Source organism: Leopardus geoffroyi, chromosome B4 (genome assembly GCF_018350155.1).
Source record: "Leopardus geoffroyi isolate Oge1 chromosome B4, O.geoffroyi_Oge1_pat1.0, whole genome shotgun sequence".
In the NCBI taxonomy this organism is placed as follows: Eukaryota; Metazoa; Chordata; class Mammalia; order Carnivora; family Felidae; genus Leopardus; species Leopardus geoffroyi.
This window is the reverse complement of record NC_059341.1, coordinates 139,364,866-139,380,261: the sequence shown is the minus strand read 5'-3', so window position 1 is coordinate 139,380,261 and position 15,396 is coordinate 139,364,866.

The following is a 15,396-nucleotide window of genomic DNA, read 5'->3' as shown; positions in this document are numbered from 1 at the left end:
CCATATGTAAGGTATAATAAAAAGAGAGGGGAAGACAATCATTTATCTAAAACCGAGAGTGGTATAAATATTTTTTATATTCTTTTTTTTAATGTTTATTTATTTTTGAGAGACAGAGAGGGAGAGGGGGGCAGGGGCAGAGAGAGAGGGAGAGAGAAAATCCCAGGCAAGCTCCCAGCTGTTGGCACAGAGCCCGACGCGGGGCTTGAACTCATGAACCGTGAGATCATGATCTGAGCCAAAGTCAGAGGCTCAACCAACTGAGCCACCCAGGTGTCCCTATTTTTCATACTCTTAAAAAATTAAAAGATAATTCAAAAATTTTTTTAATTTAGGGAGCTCCTGGGTGGCTCAGTTGCTTGAGCATCCAACTCTTGATTTAGGCTCGGGTCATGATCTCACGGTTCGTGAGTTCGAGCCCCGAATCGGGCTCTGCACTGACCACTCGGAGCCTGGAGCCTGCTTCAGATTCTGTGTCTCCCTCTGTCTCTGCCCTCCCCTGCTCGAACTCCTCTCTCTCTCTCTCTCTCTCTCTCTCTCTCTCTCTCTCTCTCTTTCTCAAAGATAATAAACATAAAAAATTTCTTCCTAATAAAATAAACTTAAAAATTGTTTAATGTTTATTTATATTTCTTAGTATCTCTACACCCAGTGTGGGGCTTGAACTCATGACCCAGAGATCAAGAGTCACGGGCTCCTTAGATTGAGCCAGCCAGGCGCCCCCCACTCAAATTTTTAAACAGTTACCTCAAAGAAGAGAGAAATAATAGGGTTCTTCTTCGAAAATACTTTGTTTGGTAGGGGCGCCTGGGTGGCTCAGTCGGTTGAGCGTCCGACTCTTGATTTCGTTAGGCTCAGGTCATGATCCTGGGGTTGTGGGATCGAGCTCCTCATGGGGCTCTGTGCTGACAGTGCAGCCTGGTTGGGATTCTCTCCCTCCTTTTGCCTCTCCCCCACTTATGCTTACACACACACACCCTCTGTCTCTAAAATAAAAAAAAAAAAAATTAGAAAAAATAGATTGGTGAAACACTGTTACATTTTTAAAAATCCTAAAAAATAAAAAATGAAATAAATGCACCTAAATAACATATTGGATGGCCACACCCGGGAAAGGTGTTTCCAAGGGACCTTAAAATACACAAATTTGTCTACACACCTCTGGTGGTACATAGCTTCAGGACAAAAAGAAGTACAAATATTTAATTCCTTTCAGGGATCGTGTCGGTGCTCTTGTGGGCATTGGGTATTGTTTTTCTGAGATTGTTGGGTATGCAGGGTGGAGTAAAGCACCCAATTTTCTCAATGTGCCATTTTTAGCTCAGGTGAGAGGAGACAGAGGTCAACGGGTTTAAGTAAAAAGGCTGTAGTTCTGGATCTGAGTGCAAAGTCAGTATAGACTTAGTGTGTATTTCTTTAGAACCAAATGTTTGCCTGCTCTGTCCAGTGAAAATGCCTTAGAAACAAGGAACAACCCGGAGACAGGGAGCACCCTCTGGGGGAGATTGTGATCTCTAATCCCCCCTAAAAGGAACCAGCTTCTTGGAAGCAGGCTGATTCCGGGTCAGGGAATGTACAGGATGAGCCTGGAACATCTTATCACACCGAAAAAGCAAGAAGCTATCCAAGACCACTGGGGTCACATCAGAATGACCCAGATGGCACGGAACAGTCTCCCACTGACCAGGGATAGGACAGCTAGCTCACCAATAAGGATTGGAACTGCAGTGGATTGAAGCACATTATACATGCTTAAATCCGTCCATTTATAATGACGCCAAAAAGAAGTTCACATTTCCAGGACACTAGGGAATCGACCCGTTATTTTGAAACTTATAAATATATCAGCCATTTATCCTACTTTTCCTATGTGATCTGTAACTAAGGTGACCACAGAGTTGCTAGGGGGAGGTTTCTCTTTACAGAATTTCAACCAGTGAATGAAGCAGCAGAGGTAGAATTTGACCATCGCCATTTCGCACCTCTTCGGGGGTTAAGAGGTCCAGGGCGATGACAGGAAGCGACCATCGGTGGATCCTAAACCACAAAAAGAGAGAAATCTGACATTATGGCAACTCCTAACACGAAACTCACCACCACCCCCGCCCCACCCAATGAAGTCATCTTGCCAAAAAATACTGAAGCTGAATCTGATTAAGCTTCTAAATCTGCCCCGCACGGTGGCCACTGCCCCCTCACAGAGCTATTTACATTGAAATTAAAATTAACTAAAATGAAAAGAAGTGAACAGTCCAGCTCTGCAGTTAAACTAGCCACACCCCAAAGGTGGTGGGATGTAGGGGGTCAGGTCGGTGCGCCCTCAAAGTGCCCCCGGCTCCTCCCAGGGGTGGCTGACCCCATCCCGCCCACCCACGTTCTTGCACAGGACGAGGACCATCATCCTGACTCCTCCCGCTTCCTGGCACTGGGCCCGGCTGTCCTGGAGCGGGGCTTTCGGGGTGCGGGAAATGCTGGCCCACACAGGGCCAGCCCCACTCAGGTGGGGCAGCCCCCGATTTCTGTGAATCTGGCAAGGAATGCGCCAGTGCTGAGGCCCACAGTGAAGACATGACCTGTTCCTGGTGCACAGGAAGGTCTGTCATTTCGTAGATGTCCCTTGACTGGGATTTGTCTGATGTTTTTCGAGGGTTTAGACTGGAGTCACGGGTTTGGGGGAGAGGGACCACAGGGGTGAAGTGTCCTTCTCATCCCACCTGTTCAGGGCATGCTCGGTCAACCTGACTGAGCCCCCTGACCTTGACTTGATCACCTGTGAGTGTGTTTCTCAAGCTTCTCCACTGTAATTTTCCTACTTTCCATTTAGTACCCTTTGGGAGGACATTGGGACAGGAACATTTGTCTATCCAAATTTATCTTTATATAAGTTTTAAAATTTATATAAATTCTTTATAGAAATTAAAAAACAAATTTTAATGTTTCTTTTTGAGAGAGAGAGAGAGAGCGTGAGTGGGAGAGGGGCAGAGAGAGGGGGAGACACAGAATCCGAAGCAGGCTCCAGGCTCCAAGCTGTCAGCAGAGAGCCCGACGTGGGGCTCGAACTCACGAACCGCAAGATCGTGACCTGAGCCGAAGTCAGACGCTCAACCGACTGAGCCACCCAGGTGCCCCAGAACACCATTTTAATTGTATTACTTTGTGGAGCTAATATTTGTTTAGATCTACCCACCAATTTTCATCATCTTTATTGTGAGAATATATGCATGACAAAATTTACCATCTTAGCCAATGTTTAGGTGTATGATTCAACAATACCCAGTGCATTCACACTCGTGTGCGACCATCACACCGTCCATCTCCAGAACTCTTTTCATCTTGCAGAACTGAAACGCTGTCCCCGTTGGACACTCGCTCCCATTCCCCTCCCCAAACCCCTAATGACCACCGTCCGCTTTCTACCTTTGTGGTTTAAACAACTCTAAGTAGCTCACGTAAGTGGAATCCCACAGTATTTATCCTTTTACGTCTGGCTTGTTTCATTGAGCATGATGTCCTCAGGATTCATCCATGCTGTCGCAGGTGTCAGAATTTCCTTCCTTTTTAAGGCTGAATCCCATGTCATTGTACGGATGGACCACATTCCGCTTAGGCGTTGACGGACACTTGAATCGTTTCCACCTTTCAGCTATCGTGAATAATGCTGCCGTCAGTATGGTGCACAAATCTCTTCGAGTCCCTGCTTTCATTTCTCTTGGGCGTGTACCTAGACGTGGGTTTGCTGGGTCATGTGGGGATTCTATATTTAACCCTTGGAGGAACGGCCAGACTGGTTTCCACAGCAGGGGCGCCATTTTACGTTCCCACCATCAACACACGGGGTTCCAATTTCTCCACATCCTTGCCAATGGAATTAAAATAATCAGTGTGAAGTTGTATGCCTTTATAAATTTTTTCAAAATGTATTACTTTTTGAGTAGGTGCCATGGACTGAATTTTGCGTGACCCCCAAATTCACATGTTGAGCCCCTCGCCCCCAATGGTATTTGGAGGTGGGGCCTTTGGAAGGTGATTGGGTTTAGATGAGGCCATGTGTTGGGGCCCCTGATGGGATCTGTGCCCTGTAAGAAGTGAGAGAGAGAGAGAGAGAGAGAGAGGGGCGCCTGGGTGGCTCAGTCGATTGAGCGTCCGACTTGGGCTCAGGTCACGATCTCACAGTCCGTGGGTTCGAGCCCCGTGTCGGGCTCTGTGCTGACAGCTCGGAGCCCGGAGCCTGCTTTGGATTCTGTGTCTCCCTCTCTCTCTGCCCCTCCCCCACCCATGTTCTGTCTCTGTCTCTGTCTCTCTCTCTGTCAAAAATAAATAAACATTAAAAAATGTGTGAAGACACAGCCTGAAGGCCGCCATCTAAACCCAAGAGAGAGCTCTCACTGGGGACTGAATCAGTCTGATCTCAGACTTCTGGCCTCAGGGACTGTGAAAAATCTGTTGTGTAGGCCCCTGCCCTCCCCACCCCCCACCTCAGCCTGTGGTATTTCTTCTGGCCGCCAAGCTGACCGAGACACTAGGTAATGTAGTCACATGGTTCAATATTCAAAAGGCACAAAAGGCATCCAGGAAGCCACCTCACTCCTGTCCCGGAAAGTCACACCCCTGCCGAGGAGGGAGCATTCGGGCCAAGACCCCATAGTGAGACAGGTGGTGAGAAAAGTGCTCTAGGGAGAAGGAAGAGCCGAGCAAAGGCCCTGAGGTGGAAAAGACGTTGGAGATGCTGAAAGGCGGCCCAGAGGCTGAAGAGGGGTAGCCAAGGTGAGCCCAAACAGCTTGATGGGCACCGGGCCCTGCAGGGGCTTGGGAGGCAGACTGGGGTCTGATTCCTGCTCCGTCAGCTCCCGGGGCACAAGACCCTTCTCTCTCTCTCTGCCTCAGTTTCCTTGTCTGTAGTGAGTGCGTTGGCTTCTGTAAAGCCCTTATGCCTGGATGCAGGGGCGACGAGAGGCCCGTCTCGCCGTCTCCCTTGCCTGCTGAGGAAACCTTCTGTAGCAGCCCCCAGGGGACTTCCCCCGCCAGCCAGAGCCGCGTCGCACACCCGCCTGGACCAGTCACCCCCCCAGAGGATGCGTGAGGCAGGCGAGCGGCCTGGCGGCCAGTGTGGGCGGCTCTGACCCGCCCCAGGATGATGCCGAGCGCCCAGCCCCAACCCCGCTGCCTGGCTCAGCTGATGCCTTTTCCAGCAGACTTTCCCGACGCAGGAAGCGGGGGGTCGTCTACACGTACTCGGGCACGGGCTCCCGCGGACGCTGCGGCCAGGGGCTCCGGGCAGCTCTAGGTGCGGAGGCTGAAGTACCCCCACCAGGACAGGAAGGAGGAGGGCGGGTGGCTGTGCGCAGGCAGCCGAGATATCCCTAAAGATGCCGCAAGTCGGGGGCAGGTTGAGAGGGCAGGATTGCCTTTGAAGGAGATGACTCCGGCTGCCGGTGAGGAACAGATTGGAGGGACCAGGGCGGGAGACAGGGGACCGGCGGGAAAGCTCCGGCATTGTCCGAGGGGGAGGTGGCGTGGCCTGGCCTCAGGGGGTCCAGACGTGACGGCAGAGGCAAGGGCGCCCGAAAGGAACAGGTGTCGCCTTTGTTCATTTCCACCTCTGGGGACTCTGCGGGCCTGTGATCTTCCCATCACACGGCGGGAGCCAGGGCTCCCAGAAGTGAAGCCAGGTGCCCGGGCCACAGCCGCCAGCATGACCTGGACGCTGGAGGGTCTGTTCCATTCCCCAAGGGCTACCGAAAGCCCCCGGGCCCCTCCAGGCCCCCTAAAACCCCTACATCCCCCTAAATTCACCGAGACTTCCCGAGGTCCCGGAAGTCCCAAGACTCTTAAGGTCTCCCAAGGCCCCCAAAGACCCTCAAGTACCCCCATGATGCCCCAAGACCCCCATGACCTCCCCAAAGGCCTTAAAGATCCATCAAGGCCCTCCGTGGACTCTCGATGCCCCAGGCCATTCAGACTCCCCAATCCCTTTCCCAACCCGAGGACCCAAAGTCTTCTCAAGGTCTTCCAGGCCCCCCAGACCCTCCCAAATCCCCCAGTCCCCAGAACGGCCCCAGAATCCCTGAGGCCTCCCTAAGTCCCCTAGACCCTCCCAGGTCCCCCAAGACCTGCAGGCTCTCCATGACCCCCCGTCTCCCCAGGCCTCGGGCCTCCCTCGCATTGCCTTTTTTTCTGCGAGGTCCAGTGGGGGTCCCCAGGGGGGGAATCCAATTGGTCAGCTGCTCACTCCACTGTCAGCGGTTGGTCTTGGGCTGACCTACGCGGGGGGAGGGTGCCCCCTCAGGGTCATGTGACCGGGCAGGCACAGCCTTGTGGCGTCAGACATGGCCGCCTATGGCTCTGCTGTCTGTGAGGCTGGGAGGTCTCCCACAGGAGCTTGAGGGCGCCAGGGGCCTCCCGCAGGGAGGGAAACGCGCTGAGTGCCGTGCAGAGGGCTGAGGGCGGGGTCTGAATCCCTGGGCAGGACCCTAGGCCCCCCTGGAGCCCCGCCCCACGGCCTGCCCTGCCCATCGGTGGGGGAGCCGGCACCCCCAGCCACACACCCCTCCTCAGGTCGGCCGGGGTCTCTCTCAGGTCTAGCACTGCCAGGGCCACACCCCTGCGTCCTCGCCACCCCTCCCTGGTCCTCGTCCCCCTCCCTGGAGGCCCAGGGCCCTGCCCAGCCAGCCTCTCTCCGGCTCCTGTCCCTGCACGGGCTGAACCCATCCACCAGCTCTCACCGAAACACTCCCACAAGCTGCAAACTCAGTCCCTACCTCCTTGCCCACAGGATTCCCCCTGGGGCAAAACTGTCACCACGAGAAGGGAGGAGGGGCCCAGACAGGCTCTGCCTCTGGGGGAAAAGCGCTGGCCCGCAGCCTCCAAAGCCCAGATGAGTGACCTTTGAGATCTGAGCTCCGGGGCTCCTGTTTTACAGGGGGGGGGGGGGGCCGAAGAACCCGATAAGGAGGCAGGAGGGTCTGGCCACTGGCTACAATGCCTCCACTGGCTACAATGTCTCTTTCTTGGTCCTCAGTGGCCTCACTGCACCCCTGGGACGTGACGACTTGTCGTGGCCACGGGCTAAGAGCGCAGACTCAGAGAGGGGCCACCTGGGCTTGAGTCCTGGCTCTGTGGCATACAGGCTGTGTGATCCTGGGCAGGCTGCTAGCCTGCTCGTGCCGGAGTTTCCCGGCCTGTTAAGCAGGGATCCAACGTGGCAAACCACTCACTAAGCATCGTTACCAGGAGTCAGTGAGTTAGTATTTCTAAAGATTTAAAACAGTGCCTGGCACATGGTAAGTGCAATGGGAATGGAAACTGGAGATTTCGTCCAACCGTTCGTTGTTCATTTAGCAAATATTTCCCCAGCAGGTAGGTGTTCGTACTAGGTCCTGGCTGGGCCCTGGGTTGGCAGAGATGAACCAAAGGAAAATACAACGAAGGTACAAGTAACCACATCCCACAATAGCCTGGAACTGGCAATCTGCGACGGGTCCCGGGTTCAGAGGGACATGAGAGTCAAGATGGGGCACTTCTGGGGGTGATCAGGGAGGGCTTCTTGGAAGAGGGGGCATTCAGGTGGATATGGTGGCCTGGGCTGGCAGGGACAGACACAGTGCGGCCCTTGATTGCTGACCGATCTGCAGGAGTCTGTGCTGGGCTGGCTGCTGAGTCGGCTGGGACCAAGGACCTGAAATGATTGCACGGCCGAGTGCATCCTTAAACCCACTTGGTTGGGTGACCTGTACATCACGCCTGCCTGGCACTTCCCCCAGGGGGCACCCATGCCACTAGCCAGTGGTCTGGGGAGGGACAGGTGTGGGCTAACCTCTTCCCCACTCTGCTCCTCTCACAGATCTCAGCTGAATCCCGAGGCTGGGTTCTGCACACCGCCACGACCCACGAGGCAAGACCCCTGGGAGCTGGCCTGCCCCCCCCCTTTCCCCCATGCAAAGCTTCTGAGCCTTCTTCGTCCCGATAGGCCTCCAGCGCTTACCAAGGCCCAAGGCCATCAGAAGGCACTGCTGGGAGCCAACCTGGGAGCCCGGGGCCTGCCTGGGCAGACATTTGGCCCAGGAGCCAGTGAGCTGCACCGACTCCCGGGAAGACAGCCAACGCCCACGCCAGCCTGCCTGGGCATACCCCTCACCTCCCGGCTAACTATGACGCAGCCATCAAGGCCTGACCCCGCCATCACCTGCTCTGGGCTGGGCTGGGGTCTCCATGGGGTCTCCAGCCTTGGGGCTTCCCGATGAAACGAGGAGTCGCACGTGACAGAAAAACTGACTCCCACCAGCTTAAGCAGAAAAGGAAATGTACTGGGGCGACTTGGTGGCTCAGTCGGTTAAGCGGCCGACTTCAGCTCAGGTCATGATCTCACATTCCGTGAGTTCGAGCCCCGCATCGGGCTCTGTGCTGACGGCTCGGAGCCTGGGGCCTGCTTCGGATCCTGTGTCCCCCTCTCTCTCTGCCCCTCCCCCGCTCATGCTCTGTCTCTCTCTGTCTCAAAAATAAATTAAAAAAAACATTAAAAAAACAAAAACTTTAAAAAAATAAAAAAGGAAACGGAAAGGTATTAATGCATGTCACCGCATGTCCTTCAGGCACGGCTGGATCCAGGGCTCAAAGAACTTCTTTTTGTGTTACCTCTATCTCATGGCTGTTCTGGGCCAACATTCTCCCCTGACAGCAGCCTGAGGTTCCCTCTGCCCAACTGTTCTAACAAAAGTTTTAGAACTGGGCCTCACTGGCCGTGGGTGACCTGGCTGGGGTCATAGGTATGCCCCCCGGAGCACGAAGGACTGGGTTAGGGCTACCTGGACCGTGTGGCCTGAGGGTGGGGGAGGAGACGGGGTGCAGTTAGCAGTCAAAGGGGAGGTGGAACTGCCCAGGTGTCAACACAGCCGTCCACGTCGCTGCAGCTGGCCTCCCACCAGGCCGCCTGCTGCTTGGGCAGGAAGAGCGTCAGAGGCCTGTGCCCCAGCATTGCCCTGCACAAGGCCAGCAACGGAGCAAGGGCTCTAGCACACGGGCTTGGGGTGAGGCTCTCAGTGCCTCGGCACATGCTGTTCCCTCTGCCTGGAACAGCCCTCTACCCCTCTCCCTCCTCCAGCTCATTCCTCCGCGTCCTGGAGGTCTGGAATTCTGACCGAACACGTGTTAGACTCTCGCGCTCTCTTCCTGGCCTCCTGACCTCTCTTCCATAGTTTCTGTCTCCTTATCTCCCTGTGCCGCCTCCTGGGAGATTTCTTCAGACCCGTGCTCTGATGAGCTGATTCTCTCTTCAGCTATTTATCGCATGGGGTTTAAAGTTGCAACGTTTAGGGGCGTCTGGGTGGCTCCGTCCTTGGTTGAGCGTCTGACTCTTGGTTTCAGCTCAGGTCATGACCTCACAGTTAGTGAGTTCAAGCCCCACGTCTGTGCTGTCAGCTCAGAGCCCTGCTTGGGATTCCCTCTCCCTGCCCCTTCCCTGCTCACTCTCTATCTCTCTCAAAAAAATAAATAAACTTTAGAAAAAAGTCTCAAAGTTCATATTTTCTTTTTTTTCAATTTTTTAAACGTTTATTTATTTTTGAGAGACAGAGACAGAGCACGAGCAGGGGAGGGGCAGAGAGAGAGGGAGACACAGAATCTGAAGCAGGCTCAGGCTCTGAGCCATCAGCACAGAGCCCGACGCGGGGCTCGAACTCACGGACCGCGAGATCACGCCCTGAGCCGAAGCCAAACAATTAACAGACTGAGCCATCTAGGCGCCCCTATTTTGTCATCTTTTTGTTGCGAATTTGTACTTGATTGTGCTTCATTTGAAGGAATCCTGAAGGCCTATTGGGATGCCTCCCTCCAGAAAACTTTTGTTTGTTTGCTTCTGTCCGTCACAAGGGGGGTACTCCCGATCGGGACAGTTCTAATTTAATTTCTTAACTTGGGATTTCCTTGTCCGTGACATAGACTAAACGTAACCATGAGAACTCCATGAGAACACGCCTGTGGTTGCAAATGCTTTTTTTATTCGGATTTTTTTTTTAACTTAAATTCAAGTATAGTTGACACATGATGTGATATTAATTCCAGGTGTGCAACATAGGGATTCGACAATTCTATACGTGAAGCTATACTCTCGACCATAAGAGTGGTCACCATGTGTCACCACAAAACCTTATTACGATAGTATCGACTGTATTCCCCGGGCTCTGCTTCTCGCCCCCGTGACCTGCTTATTTTATAGCTGGAAGTTTGTCTTGGCCATTGTAAATAATGCTGCAATAAACATAGGGGTGCAGATATCTTTCTGAATAAATGTTTTCGTTTTCTTTGGGTAAATATCCAGTAGTGGCATTGTTGGATCTTTTGATATTTCTTTTCTTTTTTTTTCTTAGGACCCTCCTCCACAGGGGCTGCACCAGTTTGCATTCCCACCGACGGTGCCCAGCTGATGCCCTCCTCCCACATCTTCGCCAACACCTGTTACTGCTTGCTTTTTTGATGTGAGCCACCCTGACTGGGGTGAGGCGCTGTCTCCTTGTGGTCTGATGTACATTTCCCCGATGACGAGTGATGTTGAGCATCTGTCCGTGTGTCCGTTGGCCATCTGGATGTCTTCTTTAAATATTTACTCAGGTCCTCTGCTACGGTTGCAAACTCTCAAGGGAGATTATTATTGTCGTTAAATATCTCCTATCTGGGGGCGCCTGGGTGGCGCAGTCGGTTAAGCGTCCGACTTCAGCCAGGTCACGATCTCGCGCTCCGTGAGTTCGAGCCCCGCGTCGGGCTCTGGGCTGATGGCTCAGAGCCTGGAGCCTGTTTCTGATTCTGTGTCTCCCTCTCTCTCTGCCCCTCCCCCGTTCATGCTCTGTCTCTCTCTGTCCCAAAAATAAATAAATGTTGAAAAAAAAAAATTAAAAAAAAAAAAATATCTCCTATCTGGAGCCCTGAAGCAGACACCCAGATTTCCCAGCAGGGTCCCTCTGCGGGCGGGCAGATTCCGTTGACACCACTCTCTCCTGGAGAAGGTCGCCTTCTTTGAGGATTGCAGCTTGATGGGCGGAGTCTTGGGGTCACCTCCTGACCGCCCACCACTTTGCAACAGCTCAGTCTCTATCTCTTATGAGCACCCGGGGGAAATGATCATTGCTCATCTATCTAGTTCCAGCTCTTTCTCCTCCCACCCCTCCTCCTCCTCCTCCTTCTTCTTTTTTTTTTTTTTTTTGGAAGGTGGGGCTTTCTTACAAGCTCAGCGATGCAATAAAGTTACGTCTGTAGACATTTATCCAGAATCTGGCAGCAGCCTGGCATCTAGGGCGTCTGATCTCCATGCTGCCAAGAAGACAGGTCAACTCACCACTCATCCTGGGTGTCGTGCCCTTGGCCGCTCGTGTGAGTCTCAGCTTACTTCCCAGTGGGTTACGTTGGACCAACCCATGGAATGGGGCCTGGCTTACGCCTGCTTCCTCTCGTGCTGCGGAAAGCCTGTTCGCAGACATCGGAGGCTGGCGACGGCACTGCCTTCCTGGTGACGGCCCGCAGGGGTGGGCTGGGGGCCAGGGGGGTGTGCCCGGGGGCACGTGCTGAAGGAGTCCTGAGGAGACGCTGGGGTGCTGCTGGTGAGGCTCCCAGAGTAGGTCCAGCTCTGTTTCAGGCAGCGTGGATACAACCCGACCGAGCTCCTTTTAAGATGGCCATAATGAGAGAGCCTTTACGACAGTGACAGGGTGCCCGTCCCTCCCATCCCCGAGGACAGGCCTGGGCTCCGTCGTCCCAAGGGCTTTCCGGCCCCACTCACGCCCACCTCCTCTCATCCAGGTGTGCCTCGTCCCACACTGTCCACGTCCGCTTGTCTCCAGCCCAGCCCTGCTTGGACCCATGTCCCCGGGGCTCTGTCCCTGGAGATAGGCCTGGCCTCACGCATCCCATGGGGATTGATTGATCCTCTCCCCTGTCCCAGGCCCACCCCCCCCCCCCCCCCCCCGCTCGGTGCCAGCCGATGGGAAGAGCTGGCCTTGGCCTTCAGAGGTCACCTTTGGAGCAGACTGCAACATGGGGCGCTGACGGCTATAATGGACAAATGCAGGGGGCAGCAGAACACAGGAGAAGGAGCACCCTGGCCGCCTCAGAGGCTGGGGAAGGTGTTGGGGGACCCCCAGGGGAGGCAACATTCAAAGTGCAACTAGAACATGAACCATCCCTTTCCAGACGCACAGACGGGAGGGGACGGCGGGGGCCCTTGAACGGGGGAAGTGACCTCAGAGTGCATTCTGGGAAGACGTGTTACAGGGCTAAGACTAGACCCACGTTTCTGGAACCCCGATGGCTGGAGCGGGGACAGAAGTGTCATTCTGAAGCCGCTCTTCCTGGGTGCTCGGGGGAAGGAGGCCGCCCTCGTGGGCTGAGGGTCACGGTTTGCGAAGGGCAGTAGAGTTCAGGCAAAACAGCACTTTGTTACTACTTCCCGTGGCTCCGTGGGTTGGCTGGGCTCAGCTGGGCGGTCAGTTCTGCTCGTGGGTCTTTCACGCAAGCGCAGTCACATGGTGGCCGGGAGTGGATTGTCCAAACGGCTTTTCTCTCACTTAGCTGGAGCCTGACGACCTCCGGGCGGCCTCTCTCTCCACAGTGCCTCAGCCGCGAGGGCCTCCCCACGTGGCCTCTCTTCACGGGGATGGTCAGCGGCCTTCCCACAATGGAAGGTCCCGAGCTGCCGGATCTTCCGAAGGCTTAGGCCTGGCCCTGGCCCAGCGCCACTTTGGCTGCGAGATCGGTGGCCGGTCCGGATCTGGCGTGGGAGGGGACCGAACTAGGGTGGGGGCACCAGGAGATGTGGCTCATTGGGGGCCACATGACCACGAGGACGCTCCTCTTGAGGGGCCACGGCCACATTTGGGGGCCCTGCTGGAGTCACAGTGAGCCCCACACCTCTGAGAGCTGCTCCCGCAGCCGTATATCTACGTGACTCACAGGCGTGCGTACGGTGCCTGTATCAGCTATCCATTGCTGCGTAACAACCCTCCCCAAAAACTTAGGAGGGGGTCTGCAGGCTGGTTGGGCAGTTTTGCTGGCCTGGGCTGGCTGGTGCACCTGCAGTCACTGCGGGTCAGTCCGCGGCTTTGCTCTCGTGGCCGGGCTCCCAGGCTCCAGCTGGGTCAGCTTCTCCCTGCTCCCTATGCTCTGTCATCCGCCGGCAGGACGGTCGGGCTTGTGCCCAAGGTGCGCAGCGCTCGGCAGGAGAGCAGAGGGGCCTGGGGCACTTAGGGGCCAGGCTCGGACGGGCACCGCAGCACTTCCACTGGATTCTACGGGCCAAAACTAGTCATCAGGTCGTCCGCCAGATTCACCGCGGGGAGACAGCTTCCCCCTTCCAACGAGCTGAGAAGTCACATCGCAGAATGCACGATGCCCGATGTGACGAGGGGCCGAGAGGATGAATGAACCTCCAGTGATCCGTCTGCCACTGCCCCTGTGTGACGGCCCCTTCCCGGGGCCAGCAGGCCCGCGGGGGATCCCCGTTTGGCCGGACACCTTTGTGCAAACCCTCGCCCCTCCACCTCACCCCGATGACAGGACCACGCGGGATGTCCCGCCCGAACGGGGCCAGCTCAGCAGCCGGGGCCGATCGCAGCACACGGGGAAGCAGAGAAAACAGGCCAGAGAGAGATGGTGAAGACAGGGGCACAGAGAGGCTGAGCGGCAGGAGAGAGGGACAGAAGGAGGCTCGCACGACACGTATTTGTGTTTTTCTTTGTGCGTATATTCGTGTGTGTTTGCGCACAGGTGCTTAAGATGGGAAGGCTCAGGTGACCCCCACGCCTCCCTGTGTGCACGCCCCAGCCCTTTGGGTGCCCCGCCATAGAGCGGGTTCCTCCTGCTGCAGCTCTGCACCTCCTTCTCCCTGGCAGTAGGTTGCGGGCGGCTCGTGAGAGCCCCTGGTCGCCGGGGAGGTGCAGGCGGGGGGACGGAAGGCAGCCTGAGGGACCTGGGTGTGCACCTCGGCCCCTCCGATCACTGCCGCTGATCCTCTCTGGTGCCGACCAGACAAGGACAGGCCGTCTCACCCTCACCGGGTTGGGGCGGGGGGGAAGCGGGGACTCCCAGCTGCTGCGTCTGCCACACGGCAGCCTCCCCACCTTCCCGGTGGGAAACCAGAGCTGAAACCGACCAGAGACACGAGAGCCTGGTTCACGCAGGACCTGCAGCAGGTAAGCAGCGGGTGACAGTCTCGCCACGCTGGCCATCTGCAAAGGGGCCATCTCCGAGGGGTCCTGGGCTCCGCAGTGGTCCGAGGTGGCCGGGAGCGAGGGCCTTGGGGCCGGTTCCTACCACGTGTCCCTGGGCAGGCTGCCCGGCCCCCGTGAGGCCCTTTGCACGTGGGTGATGCTCCCACGGGGGAGATCAGGCAGTATCGTTACGACAGTGGAGCTGGAGAATCGTGAGTCCTCAGCAGGAGTTGGTGAAAGCCAAATCAGACACCCTTACAGCGGAAGAAACAGAGATGGAATTCCTCCCTGGGGACGCAGCCGGAGAGCAGCGGAGCTGGAACCCAGATCCAGGCTGCACCTGCCAAGCCCACTTCTCCACCTGTCACCGCCGAGCCGGCCTCCTGGAGGAGCTATGCTGCACAGCGGGCTCATGAGCAGGACGCTAGTCAAAGGAGTGACTTTCAAATGCCATAATTTCTGTCTATAAGAAAGACAAGAGAGCAGAACTCTCGTGGGACTGGATGCCTGGGGCAGGTCACCTGCTCCCTGCTCCTAGGAAACTCCTGGCCGGGGCTTTGGGGTGACCCACCTGTCACCTGTCCCAGCCTGGGGCCTCCTGTGTCAGAGGGAGCAGAAATCCTATCTGTACCCGTGTTCTCTGGGCACCACCTCACCATGGTGGGGACTGACTAGTTTTGTAAGTCGATCTCCTCCCCACCCTCACTGCTCTCCCAACCATCCTTGACCACGTCCCTCTCCAGCTAAAAACCCCCATCGCCTATAGCGTAAAGGCTAGACTTCTTAACCCAGCCCCTGCCTACCTCTGACCTCACCCCAACCCCTGCCCCCTACATCTCACCCTCAGTAATACCAAACTTCTTATGCTCTCCCCCCATCCCGACACACACACACACACACACACACACACACACACACACACACGAGTATTCTGCTCTTCTTTCATGCTTTGGCACAAACTTTTGCCTCCAGCTAGAATTCCATATTCCCATCTACCTGGCGAACTCCTACTCACACGTCAAAACCCGGCTACCCTGGAAAGCTTTCTCAGACACCTTCCCCCCTCACTTTCCCTTTGGAGTGACCCTGTCCCCTGGTTTTATCCCACAGTATTCTGACCAGGATGTGTTCAGTAGACTGAACTCTGCGAGGGCAGGCCAGCACATCAGATTCCATGGGCCCCACATGCAGTACAGAGCTGGGCACA